General features: G+C 55.8%; 1 long non-coding RNA gene across 3 annotated transcripts in view; it reads right to left on the reverse strand.

Annotated features, from left to right (window-relative positions):
- Window positions 1–267: 267 nt before the first annotated feature.
- LOC118919507 (uncharacterized) overlaps window positions 268–12907 on the reverse strand; it is a 38590-nt gene continuing 25950 nt past the window's right edge. The window contains exons 2-4 of one of the 3 annotated variants that reach the window (XR_008998587.1): window positions 2632–2742; window positions 920–1014; window positions 268–547 (exon numbers count right to left, since the gene is read on the reverse strand). This is a non-coding gene — a long non-coding RNA (uncharacterized LOC118919507). Of the gene's footprint in view, window positions 548–919; window positions 1015–2605; window positions 2743–12907 lie in introns of all 3 variants that reach the window. The other 2 variants (XR_005027555.2, XR_005027554.2) reach the window with 2 other exon arrangements.

Here is a 12907-nt window from a genome sequence, read left to right on the forward strand (position 1 = left end):
CGGTGTGGGCCCACTCTGCTCCCTCATGCGTCATCTTAACTAATTACATCTGCAATGACCCTGTTTCCAAATAAGGTCATACTCTGTGGGGCTCAGATTAGGACATCATATGAAAAGGGGCAGAGCCACAGGTAGGTTTTTGTATTTTTTTAAAAGCGTCACTGAATGTACTAGGAAGTCTCTAAGGGCTGGCCCTGCGGAGAACCGTCGGGAAGGTGGGCGACCGCCGCCCAGGTGGTCCGGTCCGGAGGGGCACCGGGCTCGCTCTGCTGCAGTCTGTCACTTCTTGCCCGGGTCCAGTCTGTTTGGGCCACAGGGTCACAGAGGTGCTGGCCTGCTGGCGCAGCTTCTTCCAGCGTGACACATTATTATTTGAATACAGTCAGTTCATGATTCCAACATGCTTTGGCAAATATGGTTAAAATAAATGTTAGTCATAAGTCCTTTGTGGATCAGCGAGGTTATTCATTCTCCTTGCTGAACTTGGATGCTCTGAAGGCAGATCATTCTCCTACTCATATTCGTTTCTTGACCACCTCTTGCAACCCTGTTGTAGAGCAGGTGCTTAGTCAATATTTACTAAACCCAACTGTTGACCCTAAAGAGTTTTGCAAAACTATTTGCAAAATCCATCCAAACACCAACATAAACAATCTGACCATATATTCACAGACACAGTACCTAAAGAGGAAGCGTTGTGGATGACCCAGACGTATGAACAGGTGACGAGGGACTCATGACCCAGCACTGCCCTGCCACACCGGGAGCGGGGCACAGCTGCTCTTCCCCCCGTCCAGCCCCCATCACCCCCAGGACAGAACCACCAGAACTGGCTTTCCCTGAGTCCTTGGGTGCGTTCAGCTCCATCCCCTGGACCTTCCTGTCCCTCACATCCCCAGGGCCACTCACACACACTCACACATCCAGCTGTTCACACGATGACTGCTGTCGAGACCGGCTGGGGATCTGGGAACCGGGAAAGCTCCCAGGAGGCAGAGCCAGGCTCCGGGATGTCTGCACGGAATGGCACGGGACGAGTTTGGATGGAGTGGCCAAAGATATGCAAACCCTCTGAGGGTTGGGAAAAGCCACCCAGTGCCCTAGGAGGAGGGGAAATGCTCAGGGGCCATGCTGGCGAGGTCCCGCTCTCAGCAGAGAGTGAGTGTGTGCCGAGGTTCTGGCAGGGAGGTCAGGATGCAGGAGCGGAAGGCACCCCACGAGCGCCTCTCTCCAAGTCGGTCTGGGCCAGCGCCGCGCCGTGCAGGGCTGTGGCCCAGGAGCCTGCCCAGGTAAGCGTGGTGGGAGCAGGATGGCTGGACTGGAGTTACTTTTTGCCTCCAGGATTTGGTGCCTGACTGAACGTCGAGGACAAGAAGAGTGGTCATCCCCGTCACAGAGCACCTGGGGTTTCTAGCTGAATCACCAGGAGGCTGAGGGACAATGATGCCATTTACTCAGGTACCAAGGGTCTCGGGGAAGGTGCATATCTGACAAGTGGCATGAGCTCAGTTTGGGAAGGAAACTACTGTTTAGAATAGGAGTGATTGGGAGGAAATGGAACACGACTTCAGACCTGGCATGACACGCGATCTAGTTGGAAAGCTGGAATGTGCACATATGAAGCGTCTAAAATGAGTCATAAAGGGATTCATCTGTCCGTGCAGAATAACTGAATCTGAACTGACTGTGTAAGGGCTGAGAGGAATGTTGGCAGAGCCACCCAAGAAGTGTGAGAACATCGGGAGGCCTTCCTGCAGGCGGTGAGGGTCAAGCCTGGTTTTACAGGTTGTGGATAGGTGAACAGAATATTAAAAAATCAGGAGCAGTGTGGATAAAATGAGAGTTCCTGTGGCCGGGATTCTCACCTGGCCCTGGTCGGCTAGCTCACTGCACACCTGTGGGCAATACGTTGCTATTGACTCTATACAAAGAGCCCTGCCCAGTGCTCTGGGCAACACGGTGGCATGGCTGCAAGGCTGCAAGAGAGCAGAGCGGAGGCTGGGGTGGTGGCAGTGCTGAGGACAGAGGCCCAGAGGACGGCTGTGCAGAGAGGGGCCCGGAGGCAGAGACCGGCTTGCTGCCTGCAGACTCGCTCTGAGTGAATGGGATTCTAGTGACTGACCTGCCACCATGGGAATAAAGTTGGGTATAAACCCTCTCACCGCAGGAACATTCTGCTGTCATTTCTTTGGCCACACTGGATCCATAGCGAACTTGCCCGGGGCTGGAACCCACTGGCAGGACACGCAGCATGAGCCAATGCTCCAGAACAGAGGCCTTTGTGCAGAAGTTTTGTTTTAAGAGAAAATACTGAGGTGGGGAGCCGGGAGGGGGGAGAGAGGCAGAGGCAGAGAAGAGAGGGCAGCCTGTCATCCTGCTTGGGGAAAGAGCACCTAGGAGAACGGATCTGAGTGAGACCTTTTCCAGGAAGGCCCTCCTGCTTTGTTCCACTTCTCTCTAAATGAATGATGTGACCTCGGGTCAAGATGTCTGCCCAGCCATAGCAGTTGAGGCAGGTTTATTTAATTGGAGCCATGATTTCAGGCTGCCGTTAGGAGTCGGTGAGACCCTCATGCCGCAGCCCTCCGGCCCCGGGCCCATTCACCTTGCGACCCTGGAGGCTATTTTTACCCGCTTGATGTCAGAGGCATTAGTAAAGGCAATGAAGCAGTCAGACGGAGCTCGGGGCCACGTGCCTCTAGAGGCTCTCTAACAGCCCTGGGAGGGTTCACAGAAGGAAACCTGGAAGAAATGAGTGGCAGTGAATAAACAGCACCTGAAAAATGATAGACGACCTCATTTTGCCTCCAGGAGAATGTTCAGGAAACCTCAGGAGCAGAAGTGCCTCTGGGAAGGCGACCCGCCTGCTGCGAGGGGAAGGGCCCTGTGTCTGGGAGGGGAGGAGCCTCCTGGCTGAGAGGGAGGGTCCTGCTGGCTGGGAGGGGAGGAGCCTCCTGGCTGGGAGGGGAGGGGCCTCCTGGCTGGGAGGGTGGGGAGGCAGGGGGGCCTGCTGGCTGGGAGGGGAGGAGCCTCCTGGCTGGGAGGGGAGGAGCCTCCTGGCTGAGAGGGAGGGGCCTCCTGGCTGGGAGGGGAGGGGCCCTGTGTCTGGGAGGGGAGGAGCTTCCCGGCTGGGAGGGAGGGGCCTGCTGGCTGGGAGGGGAGGGGCTTGCTGGCTGGGAGGGGAGGGGCCTGCTGGCTGGGAGGGGAGGGGCCTCCTGGCTGGGAGGGAGGGGCCTGCTTTCACTGCAGCTTTCCCAGGTTGTCTACTTGCATATACCTATGAAGACGTTAAATGTTTTAATGTTTAATAAAACACCTCATTCTTCTGCCTTAATTCAGTGTGAAATGCTGAGAATCTGCTTTTCTGCAGCAGTAAATTGAAGGTGCTGGCAGAAGGGCCCCCAAGACCCACCCTCTATTTTGTGACTCTTTTTAAATACAAAGTGCTATGCTTTTTTTTTTTCCTTAGTTGTTTCTGAAACATAAGGACCAGCCATTATTTACAGCTACGCACCAGGTGAACTTACTGTGCCCACTGAACCTCCCCGGTGTGGGGGCGACAAGGATCTCAGAGTTGAAGGCCTTCCTGCAGCGGGGAAACAGGACAGAAAGGGCCCGGCCCCACGCAGCCCGGCCCGCTGGCCCCATCACTCTCTGGATGAGGGTGAGCGCCGGGCACCCGGCCGGCGGCCAAGGAGGGCCGGGGAGGCCTCTCTCCACGCTTTTCAACACAGCAGGGCCGAGCGTCCTGCAAGGAGGAAGGGGCGGTGGGGGTCCAGGACAGGAGTGGGGGCTCACGGGACGCTGCGCGGGGCAGGGGCTCTGACGCCCGCAAGCAGGACGGAGAGGCCCCGCCGGCCGCATCACCCTGGGCCCTGGGCCGGCCGGCCGCGGACGGAGCGTGGACACTGGCCGCAGGCCACGCCCTGCCTGGAAGACCACCCCAAGCCGGCAGGTTCAGGCTCTGAGGACTCCGTGCTGGGGAGGCCGCTGCATGGCAGGTGGCAGCCTGGCAGAGGGAGGGGCCTGCGGAGCTCAGAGGGAGGCGGCAGAGACGGGGACAGAGACGGGGACAGAAGGATGGCAGGAGGAGGAAGGAGGCAGAGATTGAGGAAAGGAAGGGGGTGCTTCCCAGGCCCGGCCACGCACAGGCCTGTCTCCTGCTAGGCTCCAGGGAGCCCTCTCCCTTACACCAGTTTCTACCTGGGCTGTCTGGGGAGACCGCTCTGTTGGGGACAGGTTTTTACTGATATGGTAAATGCCCACGAACTTTATGCGAAAAGGTTAGAAAAACTTACCTGCTAGCGAAAGAAAGAGACCCCGCAGACTGAGAGGCTGTCTGGGAAGGGGAGGGGCTTCTGGAAGGCGGTCAGTCCTTGCTGGCGGCACGAATAGCTGATCCCAGCCAGCCCCTCCTTACCAAAACCACACTGAGGGTCCAGTATCTGCGGATCACCGCGCACCATGGTCTCTTACATTGATTTCATACTGGCCTTAATCCAAGGGTCAGCCAAGTTCCCCCCTTACCCCAAGCCTGTGTTTTGCCCGGAGAGGTGGTGACGGCATATCCAAGTACGCTTTTTGAAGGAGGGGGACCAGCAAACACAGCCTCCCGGGTTTCCTGCGCTCCCTGTTTACATGCAGCTCCCCCAGCCCCACCAGCTGGAGCCCCCGGTTCTGCGGTGCTGACACCCTGAGGATGAGATACTCATGGCCCAGCATGTGCTCCACAGGACACTGCTGGGAGGCTCAGCCAGATGCCCCCAGAGCAGGCAGGTGCCTCTCAGTGTGAGCGCACCCCACCCTAGCAACCACTCTTCTGGGGAGCCACAGCCCCACCTTGGGTGTCCATCACTAGGGCTGCGTGATGAACCTCGTTGGCTCAGATGTGGGTGGAGCAAAGATGAACTGACATCACCCACTAAAAGCAGGTAATAGCCTGAGATTTAACAACAGGCGAGGCCCTGGGGATGCCTCCGGAGCAAGAGGCTTAGTGTTAAGGACAGACACTGGCACTGGGGCTCTTGGCTGGCCACTGCCGCTGCTTTGGCAAAGCCACAAGGTGTTTCTGTCTCAACGAATCACGAAAGGTTGCTCCCTGTGGTTGGCGGGATAATGCCCCCTGAAGTCATCCACGTCCTGATTTCTGGAACCTGTGAATATCTTAGGTAACGTGGTAAAAGAGAATAGACGACACAGATGGAATTAAGGTTGCCAATCAGATGACCTGAGGAACGGAGCCTGGTGAGGGCCCTTCAGAGGGCAGGGGGAGCAGGAGAATCCAAGAAAGGCGTGCTGGGAGCAGGCTGGGGGGCGCTGCTGCAGGCTCTGGAGGCCCGCGGGTCGGGAGTGTGGCCAACAGCCGGCTGACACGTCAATTTTAACCCAGGGAGGTCTGCGTCCTGGACTACAGAACCATGAGATGACGCGTGCTGCTTGAAGGTGTCAAAATTGTGAAAATACATCAACGCAGGAGGACGAAACTCATACAGCCCTCTGCACACACACACACCCCCTTTGGGACTGAGTCGTTGAGGCAGAGAGGGATGCAGGTAAGGACCCCTATTTCTTGTGTTCAGTCCTATCCTTTGCAATCTGTTTGCTTCTTGCCAATTTTATATCAACTCAGCACAATAGCGCCATTTATATTACTGCTGGCAGAAATGGGCAATGCCCTTCCGCACTTGCCCAGAGCTGACGGAATTCCTGGAGGTGGTGTTGAAGCACAGGTGGTATCTTTAAACACTGACACTGGGCGCCTTTGAAGTAAGTGCCCTCCCACCTGGCAGGTGAGCAAACACCAGGGAGGGATCAGGTGACCAGGGGGCCCCGGCTGCCACACAGGCTGCCCCAGTTCTTCCGCTTTGTCAGCCATACCCAAGGCCTGTGGGGGCCTTTAATCGGTGGACATTCCTGCTGGGACACTTCAACATTGTTTTTAAAGGACTTGGAAACACATTGTCTGCCAGATAATTTAGATATTTTCTTGGCAAATCTTGAATCTTTGAAAGTGAGAAATTCAAGCTTAAATCAGTTGGTGTCTGAATTATCACAAATTCTGAAATTCACTCAGTGTAAAGAAACTAGCCTAATAAAAGCAATTCCAGATGTGTAACCCTGAGGCTTGTCTAGACTTTCCAGTAAGAAGGACTTCGCTGCTGACACAGTGACTTCCTACTGGGTTTTTCAGCCTGTCCACCAAACACTGCCTTGACATTTCATCAAATGAAAAAATAAAGCTTTACGCCACTTTACCCTAGACACATCCAAGTTCATTGGCTTCTGCTCTAAAACTCTCTCAGGAATGTCACTGCTATTTAGCCCCAACAATTTTTATGTTCTTTCCATCACCAAGAAAATAGGAACTGTTAGCAAGGACTCTACCTGGTCGGCAAGCAGGGCAAGTTTCTGGCCTGCAGACAGAGCCCCAAACCAAGTTTACAAATAAAAGCCTTGCTTGGTCCTCTGAGACGTGGGCTTTCATGTCAAGATAGGCTGCCAAGAAGACTCTGGGTGGAGCTCGATCATGGATAATTAGAGGGAATGTCCAACCCAGGAATGAGGCCAGGAGAGGCAGGTGTCAGGAGACTGGTTTCTCAGCCTCCGTGAACTCCCAGCCTGTCATTTAACCCCTACCTGTTCCAGATGCCTGGCCTCTTACACATCAGGGAAATGTGTATTAAAGCAGATGCAGCGCCACCACACACCCACCTGGTGCCCAAGTCACCTCCCTGTCATATGGTAGGTCACTGAAGTAAAATTTAAACACAGGAAAGCACAGCCCCACTCACAAACACTGGTATGATGATCATGGAAAAAGAGCCCTTGCCTGGGCAGCCTTCTAACTTGCCCAGGCACCTGATTTCTGCAACCCCAGGGTATCTGTGGGGTGGGCATCTTTAGTGCCATCTGAGGGCACTGGATAGCAATGAACCTGGGCTCCAGCCTGAATCCTCCCAGCAACACAGCTGTAAGGAGAAAACGCTAGAAGGCAGGAAACATCGTTCTTTCCCTTAACCTCTGGATTTCACACCTTCTCATCATAAAACGTGTGTGTGACCTATAGTTATGTCTGTCTTCCACAGCCACAGAAGAAAACTGCTTCTCGGACATAATACCTATTTGTTCAAAATTCAACATCACTGACCCTACACGCTGCGGTTCTGATGACTATATCTGAGACGGAACCCAGAATCCACACTTTCAGTGAGACTCCTCAGCGCTTCTGGTGCAGGTGGCCATCGGCCACACCGGGACCTTTGGGGAGCAACAGGGACGCGGTTATCAATCAGGCTGAGACCGCAGCTTACTCCGGGACTGAGGGGCGCAAGTGGAGGTGCACGGGGCACAGCGCCGGACCACGCTCCTTAGGACATGGCGAGGAACGGCGTTAGCGGCTCACCAGGGGTCTGACTCGGGCCCTGCCCATCATGCACATCGGCAGAGGGTTTGCAGCCAGCTGACGGTTCAAAGGCAAAGAGCAGTCACTGAAGTGTTGTCCTGCTTTCACAGGCATGGGAATTATTTTCCAGCATGTGAACCGGCTCCAGCTCCGGGCTGCTCTCCCACCCCGAGGCGCCTCCCCTACCCCTCTACCTGTGTCGGTGTCCAGCACCTCCTCGCCCTAGAAGGCCATTTCTGTCCTTATCTCCAAGAAGCATGGCTGACCCAGAGAGTATCCCAGGCCCCCATCACCCCTGCAAGGGGCAGGCGAGCCGTGGCCCATCCTGGGCTTTGTCTGTCAGCATACAGTCATCACTGCCCTCTGGGGTGAGGCCTTGGGGGAATCTGGCATCGCGAGTTCCTACCAGCTGGACCCCAAGCAGGGGCCTCTAACACTGGCTGAAGCGGTGAGAGGGCAGGGGCCACACTCCACCATCGCTCCTTTCTCGCAGGTAAGTCACAGATGAACCCTGCAAGCCTAAGGGCCATGGAGTGGGCCAGGAGTCTCCTCAGAAGGGTGGATCTTTCTCATGTGACTTAAAAGAAATTTACTAGCTTCAAAGACTGAATGTGCTCCTAAAACTTAAAAGCCCACCTTGATAATGAGTGTTAAGAAAGCACATTAAGTTGTAAGTCCAAAGGTGGTGGCCTGGACAATAAGAATCTAACTTAAAAGATCTCTGGGCAGTGCTCTTCTGAAAGACTTAAAAGGGAACAATGTTATTAGCATTTCATGTGCATTTAACAAGCATTTTTTGGGCCCTTAGCATTTGCCAGGCACGGAGGGCTCTGAGGGCAGGCTCCTGACTCACCACGTGGATCTGCCCGACGACGGGAGGTGGCCTCCACTCTTTCCCAAAGTGTCTGCAAGGTGCTCCGTGTCCGAAGCATCCTCCCAGGAATGTGGGCAGACACCAGCCCTTCTGTCCGAGAGTTTGCACTCGTGGAGGAAGTAAAGCAGTTAAAGTCAGGTCAGCTCAGCCAGCCAGTGCCACAGGTGCCATGGGGACCAGTGACGTGAAGGGACAGAGCAGGTGGGTGGGTGGGGAGCGGCCAGTGGGCCCTGCCCCCACAGCAAGGGCCTCGGGGTCTACCCTGAGGGGCAGGGGCTGGGCTTCAGGAAGGCCAGTGTCAGGATCTGACAGGTTTAGGAGCTCACCCTGGCCTCTATGTGCAAAGTTGAGGGTCTCAAAGCACCAGAGCAGGGAGCCCCTTAGCAGGCTGCCGCTCCAAACGGATGAACCAAGACAGCAGTAGGGCTGGGGTGTTTGAAGAGAGAGACAGCCTTGGCCACATGGTGCCATGCAGGTGAGGGGAAGGGCAGAGTGGGCTTGGTTCCCAGGTGGCAGCTGGGCAAAGCGTGGGTGTGAGAACCCAGGGAAGGTGTGGATTTGGGGGGAATCTAGATCCCGTTTAGCACACATGAAGCATGAGGCGCGCTGTTAGGCTGGCGGTGACCTACACCTGAGGTCAAGTGAAAAAACCCGCGAGAAGGCAGGCGGTGCCATGCCCAGAGCCACCCTGAGCTCAGCACTGTTGGCGTGACTCTGTGCAACCACTTGTTTCCAACCAGTAATCCACACATGTCTTCTGTTCACTGCTAATCGCCGCATGGCTGTGTCCGCCTGAGCCCCAGGCACTGCGTCCTCACGGGCTGCGGGGAACAGCCAGGTCTCAGTTGGCTTTGCCCCGGGGCCTCCCAGCCAACCCCAAGACTGGCAGCGCTTTGCCTTCCTCCTCCTTGGAGTTGGTTCTGGAGAACCGCCCTGCCTTAAGCAGAGCCGAAACAATGGGCAAAACGTCAGCCCTGTCCGCAGGCGGCATGGGGGCAGTACGGGGATCGGGGACTGAGCGAAGTGGTCTTCAGTCTGCAAGAGCCATGCACAGGTTTCACCTCCTCCCACAGGGGGTGCAGTCACCACAGGCAGGGGTACACAGAAGAACCCTCGCAGCCCGCGGCTTCCAGGCCCCCACCTTGCCCTGCCTTTTCCCTCCTGCCACTCACAGAGGCAGATGATCCCTCTTTTCCCAAGACTTTCTGCTACCCTGGCTCAGTCTGAGACCACCCAGGCACAAGGGGCAAACAGGTCAGAGGTCACAGTTCACACATGCTTGGGGCCCCCTCGGCCCTCTGGGTCCCGGGACATCATCACCTGCGTGCTAGTAGCACATGCTGCACAGTGTTCAGCGGAGGGGACGCTATTGGTCTTGTAACAGCTGGTGGAGGGACTAAGGTACCACCTGGAAGCGGGCAGGAGCCAAGGGACAGACCAGGAGCATAAAATGTGATCCCAGTGATTCCGAGGTGGCCCCAGAGGCCAGGCTCTTCCGTCTGCCAATGACTGCAGCCACAATTAACACATAATGTAAACTTGGTCAACTGTCTCATTTACAGCAACACACACTTGAGTCTCGCCAGGTGAGAGGCCTGGACAGGTCCTACCTCCAGCCCAGAAGGAAGCGGCCTGGACCCCCAGTCTCCAGAAGGGGGGTGATAACCAGCCGTGTTTAAGCCGCCCTGTCGCCTTTGGTAAGGCCGCCTAGCAAATGCATACAGCTCCCACAGCAAGTGTCCCAACTCTGCCGGGGCCTCATTTGTGATGGGATCTAAGAGGCTGGAAAACAACCTCTCCCCCGCCCCCCTCCCTGGGTTCCCGGAGGTACAGAGTGTGAAGGAGGAGCAGATGGGCTGCTCGCAGTAGGAGGATTGTGAAAGTCCATACAAGTGGGATGTACAAGGCAAGGACCAAGGCTTCAGACAACATAGGGGAGGCGACAGGAGTCACAAGTACCGAAAAAAGAAAATGAGGGACCCCAGATGCCAGGAGGCTCAGCCAACGTCCATGTGGCCTCAGGGCAGAGCCCAGGTGAACTGCTCGAATCAACAGCCCACAGTCCCACGAAGGTGGCGGCGGCCCGGAGCCCCTCCCTGCCCCTCCCCCTGGCGCTCTGCAGTCACCCTGGAGGTGCAGGGCTGGGAGCGTGGAGCCAGCCGTTTCTTTTCTCCGGGTCAGCCGAGTCTCATGACAAATGGTGTGACTTAGCAAGTTTCCCACTTCCAGATGGGGTGGCACCACTTTGCACTGGATGACTTCCAAGTTTCCAAAAAACATTCTGTTTCCACACTTGGCTCGCCAGAGTAGGGAGCATTTCACAATTGCAAGCAGATAGGAGTAAGCTGGGTGCACTCAGCACAGGGGCCACTACGTGGCAATCAGGGCTCACAAAAGGGCGAGGGGCTTGAAATGGGCATTGGGCACATTTTTAAATGATCTGTGCATCTCTCCTATCATAGGACAAACACCCATGGCTCGGAAGGCTGGCTGCACCCTCCTCTTGTTTCAAGAGCAGCTATGAGGCGAAGGCACATGTGCACAGGAAGAAAGATTCACCATGTCAGCTCTGCAAATAAGGGTTGAAAAACAAAAGGCTGGGACCCAGAAATCACGGGAGGTGACCACGCGCGGGCGGGTGGGCTTGCACTGCATTCAGTGGGCTTCAGTAGGGGATCCTACAGATGGAGCAAATTCCCATGGGGGGAGGAAAAGAGGATTTTGCAATACTGCCCCAAAAATGTGCACTCTTACATAAATACACAATGTCAACACCAGCCCTGAAGAGCAATGGCACCTCGGTGCTTTGGGCCCCAACCTTCACCCTGACTGTCATGTATCAGTTCACAGCAGCCATGGCGTCAGCCAGGAACAGGCTTTAACAAAGCTGTCACAGCAAACCCAGGCGCAGTAGCAGAATCAATTTTTCTTTCATTAATAATATCCCAATCTGCATGATTCATATGTTATAGTCAACACACACGACTACCAATAAAATCACTGAACAAAAATGCCACCTGCCGAGCAAAAAGAACAAGATGAATAAGTGACTTGACACAGCTAAATGAGCAGGAGACACTCTGTCTCCCCCAAACGATGTCCAAAATGCTTGCCATATCACCATTATTGGGACAAGGGGCTAAGGAAGGCAGAGACAAGCATTCCAGACTGCTCCGCGGAAGGATGAGCTCCAGGGTATTTGTGACTCTGGCAGGTCACCACAGGACGCTTCCCCGAATCCCAGGCAGGGATTGCTGGCTGCTCATCAGGTACCCTCCTCACTCTGCCCTCCTTCCTGGACAGCCCCAGGCCCCGGGGCAGAACATTCAGGCCACAGTGGTGCCACCGTCAGACCAGGTCCTTGTCTTCCTCCAAGCCTCACTGATTTCTGGCCAGAAGTGAAGGCGGGACTGTTCCCAAGGGCGCCAGAGACCGCAGGAGCAGAGCCTCGGCGGGGCTGGCCAGCCCCTGCATGGACGCTGGCCCAGGGATGCCCCAGTGTCAGGAGCTGGGGTGAAGGTCACACCTGGGACCTGGGTACAGAGCAGCCCTGGACCCGGAAGGCAGAGCAGCCGTGGTGGAGGGCGCCCTGACCAACCGAATTTTCTGTGGTGACAGGAACATTCTAGAACTACAATGTCCAGGGTGGCAGCCACCCATGGGCCACATGTGAATGAAGCCCCTGAAATGTGGCCATGTGATTCAGGAATGAAATTGCCTACTTCATTCCATTTTAATGAATGTATATCTAAAGAGCCCTGTGTGGCTGGTGGCCACTGCTTCCAACAGGGCCCGGGAGGCATCCCACACCAGGAATAAAGGCAGTGTGGGTCCCTCTGCCCTTTCCTGGCTGTGTGACCTTGGGTGACACATGTCACCTCTGGATTTCTTTGTCTGAGGCATGGGGCATTGGATTAGCAGATCCCTGGGTCCACTTTCTGCATCCTCACTTAAATATCTGAGCCACCCGCTCTGTTCATATTTGCCATCTTTCCAAAATCTTAGCTGGCTCTACACCGCTTACCAAACACGGCTTCTGGGTGTGACTGGAGACCTTCACAGCCTGCACCCCTGCATCTGCCACAGGACGCTGGTCACACCTCCCGTGGCCCTGTGGTTCCCTGTTACTCTCACCCAATCCCAGAGGAGACCTGCTCGGTGGCAGGGAGGGGCTCCGGGGGCTCCTCAGACCCACTCGGTGGGGGCTGCAGCTCCAGCTTATCTATCCCTCCTTGTTGTTTATGTGCAGGGACGTTGCGCTGTCATGGCAACAGCAGGGCAGCGCAGCTCCCACTCGGGGCTCGCAGGCAGCGAGGGGAGACAGAGGCCTGGGAGTCCCGTCCCTGCCACCGAGCCATGGTGTGGCCTCGGGAGGCCCTGACCTGGACGTGACGATGGTGACTCCCCGCCGCAGGTCGGTGGGAGCCTGACCCAAGCCATTGCATAGGCCGTGCGAGCCTCCCTCTCATCCCCAGGGACAGGCCACTCCTCCGCTCGCACCGGCTCCCAGCAGATGGTGAGAATCTGATGCCAGTTATGGGGCAACATCTCAAGTGGCTTTATCTTCACCTCACTTACTTAACCGGCCCCAAGTTCTGGAGAATAAAATTGTAAAATTGTAAGGATGCCTC

The sequence above is a fragment of the Manis pentadactyla genome, chromosome 7 (assembly GCF_030020395.1).
Source record: "Manis pentadactyla isolate mManPen7 chromosome 7, mManPen7.hap1, whole genome shotgun sequence".
NCBI classification, from domain to species: Eukaryota; Metazoa; Chordata; class Mammalia; order Pholidota; family Manidae; genus Manis; species Manis pentadactyla.